This window comes from Poecilia formosa, unplaced genomic scaffold (assembly GCF_000485575.1).
Source record: "Poecilia formosa unplaced genomic scaffold, Poecilia_formosa-5.1.2 Scaffold167, whole genome shotgun sequence".
Taxonomy (NCBI): domain Eukaryota; kingdom Metazoa; phylum Chordata; class Actinopteri; order Cyprinodontiformes; family Poeciliidae; genus Poecilia; species Poecilia formosa.
Window position 1 is genome coordinate 362,867 of NW_006800106.1, and position 20,472 is coordinate 383,338.

Here is a 20,472-nt window from a genome sequence, read left to right on the forward strand (position 1 = left end):
TGCGGCTCTACTGACATTTCTGTAAATGCTCCTGAATTATTCAAAAAGCTAAGTTTTTATACAAATAGAAAACAGGGAAAGTACAACACAATTATCATGAAAAGGTAAAAGAAGTAATTAAAGCTAAAACTAAATAAAGAAATTAAAACTGACAAAAACAGGTTGACTGTGTTGGTCAAACATGTAGCAAATAAACAGCAAGAAACTTTCTTACAAATGGTTCAGAAAGTCCAATTATGAATTCTAACTATAATGTCAAATGAATAATAAAGCATGATGTCGCTCAGAGGACCAAGCATAGAATCAGACTGTATAGATTATGGATCGGGCACATTGTTGCCGATACCCGATTTAGAATACTTTTTCAATATCGGACTGATACACGATATTAATATTGGATTGGTGTATCTCTAGTTATGATGCACAAAAACTTGACGTGACGCAGTTCACCATGTGGCAACAACACATTCATGTAGGTAGATGAACCAATAGTGTACATTAGGTCTTTTATTACCACCACACACACACACACACGCACACACACACCCCTCCTTCCATCAGTAATCCTCCAGCCATGTGGAGCTTTCTGCTTCTTTGCTGTTTCAGCTGCAGCGCTGACCCTCGGCCGACCGCGTTTAGTCGGACAGACAGCGGGAGCACGGCGTGTGTGTGCGCGGAAAGCTAATGAAACAGGATATCCCTGCCTCTGGTTATTATACAGGAGGAGAGGAAGAAAAATCACAGTCACTTTGACCTTGAATGAGTCTGTGAAATGACAGGCTGCGCTCACAGGCGGTTCTTGTTTTTCTTTCCCCCCCCCTCCAGCTTGCTCATTCGGCGACAGGCGCTGGTTGTTCTTTGCAGGGCCCACGCAGGAGCTGAAATGACCCTCACCACCTGCCCGTATTAGGCGAAGGCCTCCTTCAGGGAGGTGTAAAGAACTCCGTCGTCTCCTGAGGGTGCAGCCAAAACGCTGCACAATTAAAAAGAAGAAAACCAACTTCTTGCTTTCTGAGTTCTTTTTTTTTTTTTTTCACCTGTGAACATTAAGGTCTGTCTGATTATAAAGATGTTTTCCCTCAACTGAGATGAGAGGCAGAAAAGCACTGAGACGCCTGCAGCGTCTGTGTAGGTGCTGCTGATGATACATCAAATTATTCAGGTTCATATCTTACATGATGATCCAAGTTCCTCCAAAACTTTCATCTGTGCTTTCAGTGGCTTTTCAGCACTTTAATCTTTTTTTCTCTATTCCTTTATTTAAATGAATATTATGGATATTTTGGAAGTGGGGACTTGCGGAGCAGCATGAGCAGTCGGTAAGCACAAAACTCTTACCAAGTGTTTTTTGTGCAAGACACCAGACAAAACTAACAAGTTGTAAGTTCTAATACCTTATAAGCAAAACTGCAATGGAAACACTTTTTTTTTTTTTTTTGCATCACGAGTCACATGATCAGCAACCGGACGTTACTACTGGCAAAAACGACAAGACGAACAGGAAGTGGTAGGAGGAGGATTTTTAATGACATCGCGTGAGCAAACTTATTCACATGTGATTTTAATTTCGTTTCTCATTTAAAGGAAACACTGCAGTTGTGCAATTGCGGGGTTGTTTGATATTAGTGGAAAATCGACAGAGTTTTGCGCATGTGTGTAAAGGAAACGCAGCTTGTGAGAACCGATGCTGGTTCATCCGAAAGCCTTTTTAGCCTATTTTTGAGAGTTCTGCATGAAGATGACACACAGCGTTGCCCACACAGATTTCAAATTTGAGTCTTGATCTGACCGTGCTAAAGTGCGTGCAGAGGGAAAAGCTAAAGTCCAGGAGTGGAGGTGATCCAGGAAAAAGACCCTTGTGTATGTGTGTGTGTGTGTGTGTGTGTGTGTGTGTGTGTGTGTGTGTGTGTAAGATGATGGGTTTTATCACAGGGTACCGCAGCCGGAGAGATTTGTTTGGCTTTGCTCTTTATGAGACAAATATTGGGACGGATCTCCCAACCGCCCAGGGCAATATTGCAAAAGGGTCTGAGGCCGGAGCCGGTGCTTTGCTGCCTCATCCTCCTACTTATGGAAACCGATGTTTCTTAAAACACACATACACAAACACCCACATAGGCGTCCCACCTCTCAGCCCAGAGACTCATTTTTACACAGCTTTCCCTTAGAAAACACACTTGTTTTAAGAGAAACAACCCTTCCGGCATCATAGTAAGATTCCGTCCCATTTCACTTTCATTTGGCCCTAATACAAAGCAATCACGTCTGTGCAGTGGGTGAATGTGAGGAAACGTTTTTTTTTTTCCTTTTCTTTTCTTCACCCGTGCGTCTCTTCTTCAGTTTAGCTGGCACACCAGGTGCTGCTCGGTATTTTGTGTCCACCGGGTCTCCCGTGGGTTCTGGCACAGCGAGAATAATAATCACGGCTCCTCGGCTCCAGCCAATATCAGATGCCAGAAGCAATGACGCAGGCTCTTCTCTTCACACAGGAAATGAGTGGATGATAGTAAAAGAGTCCTACTTCACAGGAGAAGAAGAAGGAAAAAAAAATTAAAATCACAATCACTTTCTTTCTCTGTCAACACCAAAATTTTTTTTTATTATCATTATTATTTCACGGAGACAATAGGACTCGAAACCAATCGTACGCCTCGTGCCAGAAACTCAGTGGATACGAATAACTGGCTGCGGTGCCAGAGGCTGTGATAGCATCTGTGTTGTGGGCCAGAGATACAAAGTCTAGAGCTGGAGGAGTCCATCCTCTTCTTTGTTGCTGGTAATGTTGTCGTAAAACAGAATCGGCAGGAGGTTTACTTTTGTTTTGAACTCCAAAAAGTGGTTGGCATCATGGATTCATCGTCTGAAGGATGATCTAAAGGGAGAGAGAGAAAAAGAAGAGGTTGCTTTGCATCACTTTCAAGCAGCTCGACATTTTTCTTTGTCCTGTTTTGTTTGATACTTTAATGTCTTAAGTTCTAGAAAACAATGCAGCAAATAAATATTTCACTCACAGGTTTCTTTGTATTTACACTTTTTTTGTTGTTAAGCTTACATTTCAGATCATCAAATAATTTTAATATTAGACAAAGATAGCCTAAAAAAATCTACCAATTTCAAATGATTTTTGGTTGGTATCCAAACCAACCTGGTTGTTGCAAATGTAACCATTCCTGATATTGTATCAAGAATTGATGTTATTTTGGCCTAATTAAGGGCACATTCACATCAAAGCTCTCTAGTCTTCTTTAACCGAAATCTAGTTTGTTTGCCTAGAAAGTCCAGTTTGTTTGGTGAGATGTGAATCAAACTCTGATGTGGACCAAAAAAAGTAAACTCTGGTTCTCCTAAAAACTTGAGCTGGATGCAGACTTCAGCAGCCTAGAGGATTCTGGGTAAAAACAATCAAAACAAACTTGAGAGGCTAGCGTTAGATTCAAGAAATGGTTCGTAGCCTTTTGTCAAAGACAAAAGAGAAATCCTAAAATCACTAAAATCTGACTCCACTCCATTTTTATTTACATTTTGTGAAGAAAGAAGTTGCGCTCATGGCTCCTACAGAGGTTTTGGTGTCGTTTCCTTCAGTGATTTTTGGTGTAGAGCCACCAAAGGCGAGGAAGGGAAACGGGCTGTTCAAAGGGCAGCAGAACAAATGGAAAAAAAAGAAAAAAAAAGTCAATGACATCTTTCAGCCTAGTAATTGCAATAAAAGTTGGTTCTACAAAATATTGAAAACAAATTCCCAACAGACTTTTTAAACTTTTACTTGCAAAAATATTACTCGTCTTCTCTTCACAAGTTGCCACCACTTTGTTTTTAGTCTATTACATCAAATCCCCATAAAAATGTATTGCAGTCACTGGGTGTAACGTGGCAAAACATGGACACGAGTCTGTCTGTCTTCGACCAGGAATAGCAACCGAGCAGACATAACATGTCCCATACGGAGCGGAGCGGGAAGAAGACAAATGCTGCGCTGTCTGCTGTTCATCAGTCGTGTCTGGTCCGCAATGAATAACTGATACTTCCTTCAGCTGACTATTGACAAGTCCCCGGAGGGATGTCGGTATGAATCGACTCTGTCAGCCAGTCATGCTGATAACGGCCTCGGCAAATGAGGACCACCCTAATTTTAGCCTGTAAATCGCGGCGCATGAATGATAAGCTGCACTTACAGTCCAATCACTCTGGAGGAAATATCCATTCTGAAGTCCAGCTTTTGAGCCTCGAGATCTTTTTCATCTCCCGGTTCTCATTTTTGCTTTGTGCGGCCGGCGGAGGCTGCTGGCAGCCGGCTGACCTCCACCAGATGTTCACCGAGATGGAGTGTGTTCCCCTCTACTGTACGCGCCTGTGTGTGTGTGTGTGTGTGTGTGTGTGTGTGTTTCTTCAGTCGGATCTTGGAAGACTGTTTGCCTCTAAATGAGACTGGCAGGCGTTTTGCTGGACTTTATTGCAGCATGCCTCTTCCAATTGTGCCACTGATTAGAGCCTCCACCGCCCGGCACGCAAAGCATTCATGCTCGGTCTTACCAGGCTGGCATGCACTCAGAGGCCCGTCTTTGCGTGAGATTAGCGTCCCCGTTGCGTTGCGTGGCTTGTTGCCTTGCGCGGGCGATCAAACGGAGCGTGGCTTCGGGGTGCCTCTCATCTTTTGCTGATTGGAGGAAGTGGTGGATCCAGCGCCGCTCAGCTTTTCTTCCTCTCATCAGAGTGCAGTCAGTGTGGACAATGTCAAATTTGCTGTAAGGCAATTAAAGGCGCCGGGCTTCAACAATTGGGCTTGATAGAGAGGGCTGCGCATAACGGCTGCACAAACTCGACAACGCGGATTCAGATGCGGGGAGCTGAGTGTGACTGTGCGACGCATCCACTCTCAATTTACAGTATTTGTTTACAATGAGCATGCAGGTGATTAGCTCAGAGAGTTCCGCTTTGCACAGTTAGTCATTGGTGATTCGCGAGCGTTTGGCTGGCGTCCACACAGCCACTCAGCGCGCCGCCTGTCAAACACGCAGGCAGCCAGCAGCTGGAGGGGTGTGTGTGTGTGTGCGTGTGTGTGTGCGCGTTTGTTTGTAATACCTTGTGGGGACATATACTACGTTGTGGGGACCAATTGCTCCTTGTGGGGACCAGTGCCTGGTCCCCACAAGGGGAAACCTGGTTTTTGGGTCAGGGGTCAGAGTTAGGGCTAAGGTATGAATTGAGTTTTGGTTAGGGTTAGGTATGTGATGGTTAGGGTTAGGTATGTGATGGTTAGGGTTAGGAAAAGGGTAAAGGTAAGGTTTAGGCTGTAGAAATGAATGGAAGTCAATGGAAAGTCCCCACAAAGATAGCCAGACAAACGTGTGTGTGTATGTGTGTGTGTGTGTGCAGGTGTCCTGCTTTTTAACCAGGCCCTTCTGCCGCTCATTCGTTCTCCCTCTTCCCCCCACCCCGCCTGTCTATTTCAGGATGGCCACACACACATGCTTACATTAGTCCTATGTATCTAAAATTAAGGCCTTAACATATGAATGACTGGATGTTGTGTGAACCGCTTTGTGATTCTCTCATACTTGATAAACAAGTACAGGCCATTTACCATTTAAAATGTCTTAAATTCATTTAAAAAAAAAACATTTAATTTGGCCTGCAATATTTTAATAGCATGTCTTAAAATAGTACAGGTCTCACATTGAATATGAGAGACTAATCTCATATTTACTGCGGGTTTTATTTTTCCCCGCAGGACTTTTCTGTTAGGCAAAAGTTTGAGTCGCTCACAGACATGCTAATTGCGCTTTGTGAGACAAGGCAGTTGCAACTACAGGTAACTAGCTGCTAGCTTGTTAGCTAGCACAGGTGATAGTTGCAGGTAACTAGTTCAAAGTGCTTCATATATTAAAAATATCTCACAGTCACGGTAAATCAGACAACGGTAAATCAAGCAGCAATAAACATAACATTTTGTCACATGATATCATCAAAATCATCAATTTTGTGGATGTTTGTTCCAGACCTGTGGAGCATTTATGTTAATTCCTGTTTCTCTTTTCTTTAAGTATTGTTTTGGCAGTACATAGTAGACTTGAGCCTGAAGATATTGAATGGTTAATAACTGGTTGTTAATATGTACACAATAAAATGCCAGTGTTGCATTAACACCCAATATAAACACCTTTGGATGTTAATGCGACACTGGCATTTTACTGTGTATATTGGTGATGAGGCATTCACTGACTTTGAAATTGACAAAAAAATAGTTAGGTTTAACTCTGAGCAACAGGACTCCAAACTTTGTGTATATCTCAAAAGTTGTACAATAGGTTAAATTAGAAGGCTTCAATCTTAAAAGATGTCAGTTAAATTTTCTAAACTTAAAATGAAGTTTATTTCCTCAGGAATTTTCAACATACCTCTATTTTTGTGTATGACGTGCTCTGCAGCGGTGGGCCGTATTGGTATTCCTGACACCTCACGTGTGAAATAACATCTTCCCCCACGCTCACTTCTTGCAGGGGCTGCGTCCCTCCACAAGGAAACTGCTATGAGGCAGGTAGTTCTCCAAAAGTCAATAAATGGATAAAACCCACCAATCTACCTTCTCTGACCACAGGCTGCACAACAACATACAAGCTAGTTTTGCATCATCAACTTGAAATTTTTCAGATTAGTTCAGTTGGTGATAGCTACAGGTAACTAGCTGCTAGCTTGTTAGCTAGCACAGGTGATAGCTGCAGGTAACTAGATGTTAATACAACTTTGCTAGTGTGTTAACTAGTGTAGACGTGTCCTAATATGGTGACTTAGTCAGAAGGACGAGGTTCCACATTAAGTTGAAATTCACTTTCCAGGTCATAGCTATGGGTATCAGCTGCTAATACAACTTGGTTTGCTAGCAACCAAGTTTGCTAAGGTGATAGCTATAGGTAACTAGCAAAGGCGATAGCTATAGGTAACTAGCTGCTAGTACCTCATTCATTTTGGATGCAAAGGTGATAGACATGCCAGCTATATAACTTTTTTTGTTTCATAGGTAAGTGCAGATGTTTACAGTATAAATATAAATACATATTTATGTATCTATATTACATTTGTTGCGATGTATGTCTTAGATTTTATCCGTAATGGTCTTAAAAGGGTCTTTAAAAGTCTTAAATTTAAGTTGATGAAAGCTGCAGAAGGCCTGTGTTTGTGACTCCTTCCCCACATGCGTGCTGTGTGGATGCCTGCGCATATTTATGTGTTTTTAGAGGCGGTGTGCAGAGCTTTTTGGCTGCTGCTCCGTTCTGGAGAAAGCCAATGGAAAGTTGAGGTCTGGATGACTTACTTATTTCTGAAAAATCCACCAGAGCGCTGCTGGGCTGTCACATACTCGTGTATGACTTCATCCAACTCGATAGGTAACCGAAGCGCTGACAGCAGCCACGTATTTCATTTTGGACACATATTTCTCTCCCTCACCTCCTTCTCTAAGCGTACTTCTTGTTCCTGCTGCCGTTTCGGCTTCGGCAGACGCGCTGGGACTCATCGCAGGGGTTAAACAGTCTACCAGACGCTGCCAGCACACACACATGCTTACACGTGTCCTAATATGGTGACTTACTCAGAAGCACGAGGTTCCACATTAAGCTGAAATTCACTTTCCAGAGGATGACCTAACTGTATTTTTAAGGACCTGCTGTCAAAGAGAGTTTTAGACTTTTGCGTAACAGCCTTTAGGACAGGGGTGGGGGGGTTATCTGGGGACTTTGATGTACTTTAGTAAAGGATGTAAAAGTAAGAAGAGATCTTCACCAGCCAGTGAAAGCCAGAAAGGATTAAATTAACCTTCCTAGATGGAGCAGATTCTTCCACAAGTGATATTAAATCGACTTTTTTTTTCTTTTTAAAGCTTACAGGGTTGCATAAAAGGATTAAATTTATAGCTTGAAAAATAGTTGTCTTGACTTTTAAAATGTCTTTCTGATTGTATTCACAAGGTTTTCAAGTTTTTCACTTAAAACCCCTAAAAAAACCCCAAGTCTCTAAAAGCTTTTTATTGTTGAGTTGAAGTTATGCCAAGGTTTTTGTGTTTTTGTTGCATGTTTTAGTTTGAGTGGGCACGCGTGTTTGAGTGAAGGGTGCGCGTGCTTGAATCAATGAAGTTTGATTAACATCACACAGCTTTCACAGTCGATAAAGTGAAACACTGACCAGAGGCTCTGTGCGTTTCCAGTGTCTGGTTTATTACAGCGGAGGATGAAGTATGACGGTGTCAGAGGATTCGGAGCTGCCTTTGTGGGCTCACTCTGTGCTCCTCCATCCGGCCCATGTGTTACTGACAGCTTCTGCCGGGCCCTCGGCGCTCTGATTGGGATCAGTGAAGCGTTTCTGTTGATGGGAATCTCGTCGTGCCTTCGGAAGGAATCGCCGGCGCCAAACTTGCGTTTTGTAAAAAACAGACATGTTGCTAAAAACTACAATTTAGAGGACACTGTCCACCAACCTTTTAGATTTTGTTCATCCTCTTTGCTAATAAAGCTGTAAAAAGTTTAAAAGTTTGATGCAGGAACAAGGTGATTAGCTAGCAAAGGTGATAGCTTCAGATAACTAGCTGCAAATGTAACTTTGCTAGCTAGCTAGCAAAGGTAAAAGACATGCTAGCTAGCTAACTTTTTTTCCCCATCTATCATAGGCAGGGGCGCGGTATAGAGGGGAAAAGTGATGACAATTCTAGGGGCCCTAACCAACAGGGGGCCCTCCACAATTTAATTATTTATTTTTTGTTAATAGAAATAAAAAAATAATAAATCGGGGTCATGTCAATTACAAAATTAATCATATTGTATTTTCAAAGATTGTTTTTAGCAGTAAAAATTTAATGTTCCCACTCCCAGACCAAAAAACACACATCCATATTTGCCCTGAACCCCCCTATCTGCGTTAAATGGTTCGTTCCTGCTTGGAGCGTGTCAGAGTGACGCTGTGAGCAGCAGACAGTGGAAGACACGAACGATTGTAGCGGTTACTATGCTGCTAAGAAAAGTTATAAAAGCAGGTTTAAAAAAAAAATGAGAGAGAGAAAAAGACAAAAGTGTTAATTTATAACCCAGTTTTTCTCCAAGAGAGGTGAGTAGACTGTGTGAGATTATCAACCATTTAGCATAGTTAGCTTAGCTACAAACTACTGTTTGCCTCCTTTTCATTAGAATATAATGAATTAAGGAAAGAAATTACCAACATATTCATATATTTAACTTGTCCCTGTACCTTTTACCACTTAACCACAGATGAGTCAGTCAGCACCAGCTCTAACCCACGTTCATGAGCAGTAAATATAATTCATGAGCAGTAAATATTGTGCTAATTATTAGTACTGAACCACAGAAAGCAAGGCAGATGCAGGTCTTTAGAATTGTGATGTGCACAGAAGAATGGCTCAAAAAATTGCGCGGGAGGGGCCCAAACTAATTTTTTGTCAGGGGTCCCATGATTCCTGGCGGGACCCCTGATCATAGGTAAGTGCAAATCTTTACAAAATAAATATATATATATCTAAAAATATATATTACATCTGTTGCCAAACGTTATGTGATATTCGGAAAACAATGCTAACAAAGCTAATCAACTTACTTTTTGTCCGTTTTAAAAATAAAAACATTGTAGAAAAGTTTTTATTAAATAAGTGTGTGTAGTAGCTGCGTTATGTGAGATTTAATACAAACGTCAGAAGTTTTAAAAAAAAAACATCATAAAACTGTTTCTTGCTGCAGCTGATGGCAGCCATTTTAGATGGAAAACGCTTAGTTTCACGAATCATATCTGACGTTCCGGTTAATTCCTGCGACTTAAAACATGGCAGATCTGATTTCTAAAGACAAAAGTGCGTATCTGATGAGTTTAATACATTTTGTTGTAAGATTTTTTTATCACGTCATATTTAGAAAAAAAACAGCATAAAACTGTCGATTGATATCTTAAATTGGATTTGTAAACAATCAAACAAGCTGTTACACCTTTCTTTTTTCTTGCAAGTTATTGTGACGATCTGTGTTTTCTGTGTATTTTGAGGTTTTTTCTGTGTTTATTTAGTTCTGTTTCCCCTGTGACTCTGTGTCTTCCCTGTTGATTGCTCCCAGCTGTGTCCAGTTCCCTGATTACCTTCCCTGTGTATTTAACCCCACCTGTTGTCTCTGTCCTTTGTAGGGTCCTCATCGTGTGTGCGTCTCTGTTAAGGCTGTCTGTTTCGCTGCACGCTCTGTCTTCCCCGGTGCTCCCTGTGCAACCTGTGTGTTGGATTCTGTTAATTTGTGGATTATTCGTCATTAAACCTACTTCTTTATGACATCCTGGGCCAGCCTGCGTCTCTCTCACTACTCACCACCACCGGTCATGACAGTTATATTGTTGGGAAAAATAACACGACCAAAATAAAAGAAGAAAAACAAACTAAATATGAAAAAAGTGTGTTCTTTGTGGTCTTTTTGTGCGACCTGTTATTCCCCGTTTATCGCAGTCGCAGACGTAAGCAGTGCTGGAGCGACTTTAAAAAACAATCATCTTCCAGTTTATCAAAAGGACTGGCGCCTTGATCGCAATTTCAGCATCTCTTCAGCTCGAAAAACCTCTCAAAGGATGCCTGTTGGGAGAATCGCAAAGCACAGAAGAATGGCTCCAATGTTACTTTAGAAACTGCACTTCATCGTCGCCCAGCATTGTAAACGTGCAGTCAAGGTTACATTTTGGTGACGGCGAGAACAAAGGTTGACTTTAGGCTTGCGGTAGTGGGATAAAAAGCTGATCTTCATTGCCATGGTTACAGGAATAGATATTCAAATGCAGTTTTGGGAGATTTTAGACGTCCTGTTCCAAGTTTTGGATGAATCAGAGGTTTTAATATCTCTGAATTATAGATTTATCCAAACTGAATCTTTGTTTTTCTTATATAAATGCCTTTTTTTTGGACATCAGAGCACTTAAAGATGCCCTGTCAGTCTCACCTTCCATGCGAACAAGCGTCACTCATCATCTGCAACCTGTTTTCTCTTCTTTTGTCTCCTGCAGGCCAATGTGACCTTCGTCTGAGTCGAGCGTCGCTGTTCAACATTCACGAAGAACTCTGCGGCGAACACGAAAAAAAGAGAAAAAACAACCGAGAGGAGATTCAAAGGAAAGCACGGAGGCGCACGAGGGAGGAGGCGAAAAACAAGTAAGAAAAGAAGAAAGGCAAAAAAAAAACAACAGAACAAAGGGAGGAGAAGAGAAACAGAAACATGTTTTCTTCTCTCCTCTGAAACCTTCCTCAGCAAACAGCCCAGGGAGGAGGGGATGCTGGGGGCCATTCAACATGACAGAGAGGAAGATGTAAGAAAGTGAATATGAGGAGTGGGGAGAGGGAGGCAGTCAAATAGGGATGCGAAAATTATAGTCATTTTCAGGAACTCCAAAAAAGAAATGAATCTGCAACGAAACAAAGAGCGAGCAGAGATCTACAACGAGCCTTTCATGAGATAAGAGGGGAAAAAGACGGGACCCAAAAAGGGAGAGGGAGGTTGGATTCGGGTCAGATATTGGATTTCAGATTTCAGAGTGTTTTGTTAGGAATGATGCTGAAGGTTATTGGGTAGGAAGGTGTGCATGCAGGTGTGTGTGTGCAGGTGTGTGGGGGGGATCCTGGCTGCTCACTTCTGATTCTCACAGCGTTTTAGTGATTAGAAGAGAAAGGTGGTCCCCCCTCCTTCCCTCCCTCCCTCCCCATCGCCCTCTTTCTTATTTCACCTGTAAGACCACAACATAATCCGAGGCACTAAATCAAAGTTTGGGTTTGCTGTAAATAAAAGTTGGCACGCTCTCTATCATGATCCAAAGGTGAAATCGGAATGTGCCCAGAAGTCATTTGTTACAGTTTTCGGTGCGGTTCATATTCTGTGATTTCTGACTGTTGAAGCTCCCGTAATGCGGCGCGGGGGGGTGCAAATGATTTCGGTGCAAATGAAAATGTAGCACCGCTCTCACTGTTTCTGATTACTTTCTGGTGTAAAGTGGCCCTTGGAATGGTTAAAGATTTCATTTTGGCCCTCGGCTTCTAACAAAGAGTGAGATTGATGTGACCTGGACTCTGAGCCGGTTTGGTTCAGCCAATCACAAACAGTGCAGCGCCTGGCAAAATCATTTACAGGACTTCAACTTTCCCCAGTTGTATTACTTTACAACTGCATCATCGTGTGGAGTGTATTCTTACATCTCTGTCTTTGATCTTATGGAAGTGACTTTTTCTGTCTTTCTGAAAGAAAAAGTCGAACAGGAAGTCACGATTACAAGAATAAAAGTCACAAATACAAGTTCTAAATACATAATTACAAGATTTTAATGCCATAATTACAAAATGTAAGTGTAATTACAAGTTCTTAAAGTTGTAATTACAAAATCAAAGTTGTACATATGAGTCCTAAAGTGGTAATTACAAGTTTCTAATCCTAGTTAAGTGAATTAAGGTTGTAATTATAAGTTTTACAGTCATATGTTGCTAATTACCCCCATTTTGTTTACAAAAAATTTGAATAATTGAATATTATTTATATTGGTAAAAATCCCAAAATATTAAAACAACTCACTTTATTTGGGCTTATGAGTTTAATACGAAGCACAATGTTTGCAAAGCATTCATTCAAAAATAGAAGAGAAAAAAAAAATCTTTCCCACGCCCAAAAGAAATGGGGCCCTGGGCTACAGCCTCTGTAAGACATTTCTCAAGTCTGGCCCGTTGTTATGACATGCTAACAGCTCAAAGTCCGAACAGCGGAGATGATATTCCACAGTAAAACGCACTAATTTATTGGGGCTGAATTCCTTAATTGTTGAAGTTCTGTGATGGATTTTATTCCCCGATTTTATCGACTTCAGGAAAGGTTTAAAAATCAAGTCCTCTGTTTCCCTGCTGTCAGACAAATAAAGAAACTGACTGACAGAGCGGCCCACCAGCTCATGTCTGGACGTTTGCAGTTAACAATAGTCGCCCCAATGTTGCCAACTCAGCGACTTTCTTTTGGCTATCGGCCAAAATCTGAATGGCCGGTCAGGCTTCATATTTGATGAGGATTATTTGTGACTAGCTGCTAATCCGCCTCTTTAGCTTTTGCCGCTCCCCTTCAAATCTCCCGTTGTGTTACTTTTACCTTCCGACCCGAAAATATGCGCTCTATCACAGCAAAAAAAAAAAAAAAAAAAAAAAACACCACCACCGTTTTGTCTCTCGGTGTGTTAGTTTGTGGGTAGCTCCCCTCTTTTTTTTTGTTTTTTTTGTTGAAGTGTGTGATGAAGCGCTCTCTCATGTACGATTAGTTGTCTGCCTGATCGAGCGACCGGGAGCTCCAGCAGACTGAAGTAAATTGCCTCTGATAAAAAAAGTCATTTGTATGCCGGCGAATGTGTAGAGAATACTGAGACGTGCCAAAGTGAAGAGGGACGTGCAGACAAACACCCGCGTGTTTGGTGACAACGGCAGAACGACACACACGCACACACACACACGCAAACACACACTCGAAGTCACAAAGCTGTGAAAAAACAGCTCCGGGCTGCATTCTTCTTCCCTTCTCTCTCGACTTTTTTCCTCCGAGTGTGTGCTTCTCTTCCACACTTATCCCTCCTTCTCTCTAATAATTCCGGTTCTATCTCTGAGAGCGTGTTTATCTCTGGGAGGATATTGGTTGCTGATCATAAATGGTTTTCCTCTGACAGGGTGCCATCTCACATGAGCTGGGAGCTCATCGGGATGTGTGTGTGTGTGTGTGTGTGTGTGCGGGGGTGAAACATTGGAGGGGAGGAGAGGGTGACAGCGAAGGCATGGAGATCAAGAGAGAGATCGAGGGAGGCGGGAGGAAAGAAGCGAGACAGATAGAGATGCAGGTTATCACGGCAGCGTGGCAGGTGTCAGGGAGGCTCTGATAAATGCGTTGCTTCTAAATGCGAGCATCCATCCGCCCAGCAGCAGCAGCAGCAGCAGTGTTAATTCACTGAAAGCATGCTGACATATATAGTACATGAACTACAAGCTGATTACATTAAAGCAAAACAATAAAAGGCGACTCCATTTACTGTTTTTTTTTATTTTCAGTTCATTGTGTTAATGCAGAGCCAGCATTTTTCTGTTTGTTTCTCGTGCTTGCCCTGTGAGGTAAATCTCTCGTTTGCATTCATTTCTGCCCCCAATTACCAAAACATTTCATTTTTTACATCATCTGATGTTATTTTGTCCTAATCTAATCTGGGATCAGGTGTCTATTGGAGAGGAATCCCCGACTTCCCTCTCCCCAGTCGCACTCACTAAACATTCGCAGGCTAGAGTGGATGTGTAGTTCCTTCAAACTCAAGGCCCGGGGGCCAGCTCTAGCCCGCCATAGCTGTTTATGTGGCCCCTCTACATTCCAGATGCCTAATTGCAAAAATGGGTACCCTCCATTTTATTGCAAAAATTTAAATTTTTTCTAATGATAACTGGAAGTTTATTCAAAATTATCCTTAAAAGAAAAGGTCAAAGACATTGGATTTAATGTCTTTGACATTAAATGTCAAAGACTACCATCTCCCAGCTGCAGGTGGCAGTATTAATTACTTGCACTACCCTGCTGCCTCAGCCCTTTATTGATGTCAAATAGTCTGTGATTTGTCGCAAGTAACAAAATGTCACAATATTGCAGATTTTCTTGCAAGTATTTCATAATTATACTGCCACAAAATCTGTGATTTCGTGAATTAAGAAGTACAACCAAACTCTCCTGACTCCTTCAGCAGTTCTTCAAGGGTTACAAAAACAAAGATCTTTAATTGATTCAGATTTCTTGTTTTGCTGCTAAGCTAATAGCTAATTGCTAATTCATTGGGAGTGTGGCTTTTTCAACTGGAAGTCCTACATTTTAAAAATATCTTTTTAAATATTTTAATATGAACTGACAGAACAATCCGGATTTACAGCTACAAAATCAAAGTTGAAATCTTCTTGGTGTACTAGAGCAGAAATATTAGCTCCAGTAAGACGCATCTTTTCAGTTTGTGAAAAGAAACTGCCTCAAGTGTTAAATACTCTCAAATATTCGTCGTTTGAAGATATGTCCATGTCTTTAGTTTTCACTACATGACTGTTGATGATGCTTCAACCAATGATATTTCCAAGAGGCAGACTTTGTCAGCCAGTTGACCAGCAGTGTGCAGGAACCTGTTGATGGATGGCAGTGCTGCCTTGCACTATACTTACTCTACATACAAACTCCATTTACTTCAGCAGTTTTCTGACTATCCCGTCTGAAAGGACTCTCAACTGTTGGAACGCTTTGCTGCAAAATTCTTTGCAATTTTGAAACTAGCACTTTTTAAAAACCTTGAGACCTGGTAACTGGAAAATAAAACCTCAGAGCTGTGCATGTTTCCTTTTTCATGTGCTGTCTGAGTATCCGCACACACCAACACACGCAGAGTTCCCGTCAGCCGGGCCTGATGAGGTGAACGGGTGTGAATCTGCCGCATCTTGCATTCCTCGGTCCTCCCCGTCCACGCGGCCTAAGGCCTTGTCTCGCGATCGATCCGGGCTTATCTTCCAGTAAAGCTGGAGTCTCTTTCCACTCCTGCTCGCCTCTCGTCCTTCTATAAGTCCCTCCTCCGCCACACACACTTCCCCCACTTACTTATTGCTATCGATCAGCCTGTGTGTTCAGCAAAGCAGAGAGCAGGCGGTGGTTAATGCAGGGTCTGGCCGAAGGAGTCGCGCAAACGCTTCTCGTATCGCTCCGCTCTTTTTCTCTCTCTCTCTTAATGCGTGCAATCAGACTCTAATAGACCCGGGCTTAGAGCATCCAGGCCCGCTGCTCTCATCTGATTCGTCTCACCTTTCACTTCTGCTCCTGTCAACAAATATCAGTCTGCGGTGTACAGTATACATCATCTGCCAGGTTTATTTCGCTGATGACTGCTGATTCGGCAAACTGATATGATGGGCTTTTATGTATTTAGGTTGGGCATGGGATGTACATTTTATCCTCTGGAAGGGAATTTGCTCCTGCTGAGTGTGCACAGCCCTCTTTAGAAGCGTCCTACTTTGCATTTTTCACAGTAATGCACATTTATTCATGGGAGCAGCACAGTTGAACCATGCTGTTTAATTTTGGCTTCTGGGAACTGCCCAGTGGCCAGAGCTTAAGTCTTTCATTATCTCTGAACTTCTTGCAGCCACCGAAGACAGTGAAGGTTGTTGGGTTAGATGCTTTGCTCAAGGGCAAATGACGAAGGTTTCTTCACTAGTTTGCCGTCCGCTCTCCTGCTAATTTTATTTATTTATTTATTTTTTTAAGAAATTGACTTGGATCATAACATATCCTCAAACTACAGTTCTCCTGGGCCTTGTTTCCCTGGTCTTACACTTTGGAAGGCAGGGTGTTTTCACTGGTAGTCCGGTAGACTCGGTTTGATTGGGAACTAAAATTTGTTACATTTTCAGCTGGTGTGGTTCACTTTCACACTGCTTTGTGTCAAACAATTCAAACTAATTGAAAAACATGTTTGCCTCTTCACCTGTGGCAGCGCTGTACCAGCAACTACTGAAGAAAACGGCACAAAAACCTCCAAAGAAGACATGGGCGCAACTTCCTTCAAAAATGAACAAAAATGAAGTACCGTCAGATTTGTAGGATTTCTATTTTGTCTCTAGCTAAAGACCATGAGCCATTACTCCTACTGGCACTAAACTAGAGCGTTATTTTGGTTGGATTTACCCAGAATGCTCTGCTCTGTAGTGTACTCGGTCTCCGGTAACTTGGCATTCATATATGCATTCAGACCGCATTGGTGTTCAGTTCAACCGAACAGAGACCAAGGTTTTTGACAGGCCAGAGTTCGCTCTTCTGGTTTGCATCAGAGTTCGATTACACATTCCCATCTTCCCACGAGAAGCGGACTTTCTAGGTAAACGAACAAGAGCTGGTGTGAATGCAACCTAAATGTCTAAACTGCCTCACTAGTATGCAGTCAAGCTGTACACAGCCAGGTGTGCTGAAGCAGAGATTAATCTAACAGTTGCAAGACCCCGGCCCTTGAGGACTGGAGTCCGAGACTATTGTCTTAAAGAATCCTGACCTATTGTGACTTGCAAAGTACTAGCATGGGTTCAATATTTATTAAATGGAAGAAAATATAGGTGACTTTTGAAAATAATTGACTGCTCCAGATTTTATTTAAGGTAAATTCACACCACACTTCATACTTCTGCAAGGCAACGTAAAGACAACCCATCTGCAGCATTGCTCTCCCACTATGTCTCTTTAAGTGAACCCCCGCCCACCCCACCTCCACCTGACCTGCCCACCAGTAAGAGATGTGTGGGCTGATTCTGTATAGAAGTCCAGCTAGGTGTAACCTTTACTGCCCTGTGGCACCTCACTGGGATGCAGGCCTCTGGGCTCAGTGTGAACTCCTGAACTTCTTCCAAAAGAACAGATAGGAGTAGTGGAAACAAGTCAGAGAGTGGGAAGGAAAGCGCAAGAGTGCTACCGGACAATTAGCCCCCCGAGGAGCACAGTAGGGTGGTCCCGCCCCTCCTGGAGCCGGAGTACACTGTGAGCGAGTGTCAGTGACTCTCAGCTAAGTGTGGCGAACCGAAGTCAGAGTGAGACGGTGTGTGTGTGTGTGTGTGTGTGTGTGTGTGTGTGTGCGTGCGCGGGGGCGTGTGTGACGCAGGCCCTCGTCACGTTTTGCATTCGCACGCCCGGTGGGCGTTGTTCTGAAATGAGACAGTGTGTCTGGTGCCCACGGGCGTCAATACGACCCTTTTCTATTATTCAGAGCTGATTACGGCTCCAAATTATACCAAGGTGAATACTTTTTAATGAGCTCTGAAACAGAATGGAGAAAGTTTGTCAGCTTTTTTTGTGTGTTTGTCTGAGAGAGGCTGGAGGGGAAAATTGCAGCGTATTTGCAGGAGTTATTTGATTAGCGCGGTAATATGCGAAGAGCAGGCTGCAGCACACGTGAGCACAGAATTCAAAACTACGTGTGTGTGTTATGTAATGAAACATTCTGTTTATGTTTTCCCTTTTTGCCGTGAACTTTCTGCATGTTCCACTTGAGATTAGTGTGTCTAAACGCATTTAAATGCAGGTAAATTACCATGTTTTTTTAGTAGCATTTACATTTTCTAAAGGATTTGAACGTATAGAAATAAAAAATATTATTCGTCCAAATGGTATTTCATGCGCTTGTGTAGGTGTGTGTACCAGCGAATTGCTCATACCGCCTGGAGCAAGGCTGATCGACGTGCGAACCTGGTTGAGCTCGCTCGCAGTCATGTGTTTGAACATTGATGGCTGGTCAGAGCGCTGCCCCAGAAACCCCCGGGGCCTGCAGGCAGGACAGGCGGGTCACGGCAGGGCAGAGTGCACGTGGTTTTTATAATTTTTCACTGCGCCCTTGAGCTCGTCAAAAAAACAAAACAAAAAAAAACACAACAGATGCTGCACTGACGGCAGAAGGTGGCCAGAGAGAAAGGGAGCTTGATGGAAAATCCGGCAGAAATGGAAAGACAGACTTCTCTGGGAGTTGATGTTTTTCTGCACTAGTTTCTTCAATCAGCCAGTCAGCTAATCAATAAGTATTTATTTATTGTGCACTTGTGACACAGAACCAGTTTCTTATGTTGGACAAAAGCAGGAGGTAATGAGAAACAAGCAACTACAATGGAGAAACATCCAAACACATTAAAATGTAAGCTAAGAAAGAAAACCAGAAATCTCTACTTTAAAGAAATTATATTGAGTTGAAGAACTGAGGAAGTTATGATGATGGTGGTGATGATGATGATGATGATAATGATGATGATGGGGTGCTAATGGTCAACACAAAACCTCAAATAAATATGGATTTTAGATTTACATTTTACTCAGACAACTGGTATTTTAAAAAAATCTTTAATTATGACAATAAAACAAGAATATATAAGTCAGTCTAAATATACAAAACATACCGATTGCAGTTGCTCAAAATGAATATAAAGTCAAATTAACTTAGGGTGATAGTAATTGTTATCATTAATTCTTGATAAGCATCAGCTAAAAGCTAAATAAAAACAGATTAATCTGAAGTTTGCTTTAATAAACATCAGCAGACTCTATTGCCCTCTGGAGTTTAGGAAGGGTATTACACAGGCTAGGTTAAGTAGCATAGAGTTGGTATAATAAAATATGTATTTTCAGAATTAGGATAAGTTATAAATTGGGATTCATCCAGCTCAAGAAATGAAATTGTGCATTATGAGTAACAAGAACAGGATGAGATTTTTGCTACTTTTGTAGCTAATTTGCAAAACTAAGAATCTTCTTTTTTTCAAATAGCGTCAAGTTATTTTTGAAGAAGCCAAGTGTCCATATTTTGTAGTGTTTATGCTTGTGTAACTTTAACATGGTTCTAATGTTGCCAAAATTGTCTAATAAGATGCTCTAAAGCAGATGCTAACGTTAGCACTGTTAGCAGGGTGTTCTCAGGGTTCTGCAAAACGATTCTTCTCTGTCACTGTTTTCTTTTTGTTTCCAAACAGTCACCACACAAATAAAAGTTTAAAAGTAGTGAAGGGGTTTTGCTAATGCTAACGCTTTTGAAGTTCAGTACTATTAGCCCAATTCAGACTCTGTCTCTGCTTCCTTTCTTTCTTTAAAAAGAAACCTCAAACAGACAAGTCTAAGTCACTTTCTGAGTTGAACTCCATTTATTGAGACAGACTTCTGTTTGAGGAAAAACTGTGATTTGATTATAACATAAGCCCTTGAAATCCATTTTGTTAGATTTTTTGAGGTCCATATTTTAGAATCGAAGTTCAGTGGCTTACAAAAATACACAATGATTAAAATGACTTTTGGTAGAAAGATTTCTTAAGGCCCTGTGTAAGAGTTTTTAATCTTTTCTGCTTATAACAGCAACACCAACTGCATCACAGCAAACGTTGACCCTGGGATGAATTATTCAAGATCTCGCTTTGCTGATCTGCTGAGCAATACATCGCTCAAACTAAGTAGTTCGAATCTGCTCGACGCTCACTAATGGCCTACATATTTTATCATGTATGATTATGGCCAGCCGGGAAAAAAATGTGGAGAAAAATGGTGTGGCTGTTTTCCCAAGTTTTTAAAAATACAATTAAAGAAAATGCTGCCTGGTATTCTGACAAGATCCACTCATTTCACTGATTATGGATTTTCCTGATTATGGCTGATGAGATTCGCTGTTCTAATGATTGTCTGGAATTACAACAATAGACCTCCAGGGGTTGAGAGCCACTGATTGTAGCCGTCTACATGCAGTAAAAACCATGCTGCATAACTCAGACATATTGTAGATCTCGGACTGGTGCTTATCATCCTGAGGCTGACAAGCGTGACAGTATGGAGAGTTTGTAGATTGTTAGTCAGACCTCCCTTCAACAGCTCTTTATATATTTTCCATACTTAGCTTTTTTATAGAACCTGAATAAGTTAA

General features: G+C 41.8%; 1 protein-coding gene and 1 long non-coding RNA gene across 2 annotated transcripts in view; one reads left to right on the forward strand and one right to left on the reverse strand.

The window, feature by feature from the left end:
- The window catches only part of sema4c (sema domain, immunoglobulin domain (Ig), transmembrane domain (TM) and short cytoplasmic domain, (semaphorin) 4C), a 154,376-nt gene that overhangs the window by 43,943 nt on the left and 89,961 nt on the right, over positions 1 to 20,472 (forward strand). Inside the window, exon 2 of the mRNA XM_007564708.2 lies at positions 11,026 to 11,170. The gene's annotated coding sequence lies outside the window, so the exon portion shown is untranslated. The remainder of the gene's footprint in view (positions 1 to 11,025; positions 11,171 to 20,472) is intronic.
- LOC107837683 (uncharacterized) lies at positions 2,571 to 4,635 on the reverse strand. Its single transcript, XR_001663721.1, has 2 exons — positions 4,531 to 4,635; positions 2,571 to 2,872 (listed from the first exon to the last, which is right to left on the reverse strand). It is a non-coding gene; the product is annotated as an uncharacterized LOC107837683 (long non-coding RNA).